A 937-nucleotide genomic window follows, 5' to 3' on the forward strand; every position below is an offset into this window, starting at 1 on the left:
CCGGGGAGGAGGATTCCCGCAATCCCGTAGGTGGCGAACAAAAGGGAGAAAAGCCCTTCAACTTTTGACCCTCCCGGAGTTTACAAATTGAGAGGAGAGAGCTCATGTCACCACGGGGAATGAGTCAAGAGGGAGCTGGCGGAGCCCTTGGGCCGCACGCGCCGCTTTGTCACCTCCTCGGAAGTTTTGTCCCGGCCCCACCGGGGAGCAGGAGAAGTTCCTGGGAAGTTTTGCCCGTGGATGGACCTGTCTGTGGTGGCAGCAAATCAATTAAAGCCCTCGGGTGCAAAGGTTGAGACACATCTGGGATAGGTGTTAGTCTTGGTCCATGTGGGGTGAGAGCAGATCTAAAAAACCCAGGGATGAATTCCCGGTGTTTGATCCTTTCCAAGTGGCCTCAGATGTTGTTCACACCTCTCTGAGAGGATCCAAGGCCAGGTTGGGTGACACGTGGAACAACTTGGTCTATGGAAGGTGTCCCTGCCCATGGCAGAGGTGGAATGAGATGAGTTTTAAGGTCCCTCCCAACCCGAATCAATCTGTGAGTCTGTGAATTCACGCTCAGCAACCAAAGCCTAAAGGGGCTCCAGGAGAGCTGGAGAGGGACCTGGGACAAGGGGTGGAGGGACAGGACACAGGGAATGGCTTCAGACTGGAAAAGGGGCAATTTAAATGGGATATTGAGAAGGAATTCCTGCCTGGGAGTGTGGGGAGGCCCTGGCCCAGGTTGGGCAGAGAAGCTGTGGCTGCCCCTGGATCCCTGGAAGTGTCCAAGGCCAGGTTGGACACGTTAAATCCCAGAAACTAAAGGTGAGGGAAGGACTTGTTGTTATAAGGTTGGTTTGGACATTGAGGGGCTGATTTCAAATCCTGGCAGAGCTCCAAGTGGGATCCAGGTGCTCTGTCTCCTGGGATCAGGAAGATGATCAGGAAAACT

The sequence above is a fragment of the Neopelma chrysocephalum genome, unplaced genomic scaffold (genome assembly GCF_003984885.1).
Source record: "Neopelma chrysocephalum unplaced genomic scaffold, ASM398488v2 Primary Assembly neopelma1_174, whole genome shotgun sequence".
NCBI lineage: Eukaryota > Metazoa > Chordata > Aves > Passeriformes > Pipridae > Neopelma > Neopelma chrysocephalum.